Genomic DNA, 339 nt, shown 5'->3' with positions numbered 1-339 from the left:
CCCTCTAACTGCATGTTTGTGAACTTTGGGAGGAAGCTGGACTACCCAGACAGAACATGCAAACACCACACACGTTATCTGTGTCAGGTGGTGGATTTGAAAGTGGTGAGGCAACAGTGCCAAGCACTGCACCACCATAGTTAGTGAGATCAGGTTGATTGGTTAGTATCACATTCAATTCAAAATCCTGCTGCTCACCTTCCGAATTATTAATAATATATATCCAAGCTACCTCATTGAGCTACTTATTAGAGGGAGTGCAGAATTATTAGGCAAGTTGTATTTTTGAGGAATGATTTTATTGTTGAACAACAACCATGTTCTCAATGAACCCAAAAA

This window comes from Haplochromis burtoni, unplaced genomic scaffold, assembly GCF_018398535.1.
Source record: "Haplochromis burtoni strain Fernald_Lab_line unplaced genomic scaffold, NCSU_Asbu1 Contig_1103, whole genome shotgun sequence".
NCBI lineage: Eukaryota > Metazoa > Chordata > Actinopteri > Cichliformes > Cichlidae > Haplochromis > Haplochromis burtoni.
Note: the sequence above shows the minus strand (reverse complement) of the source record.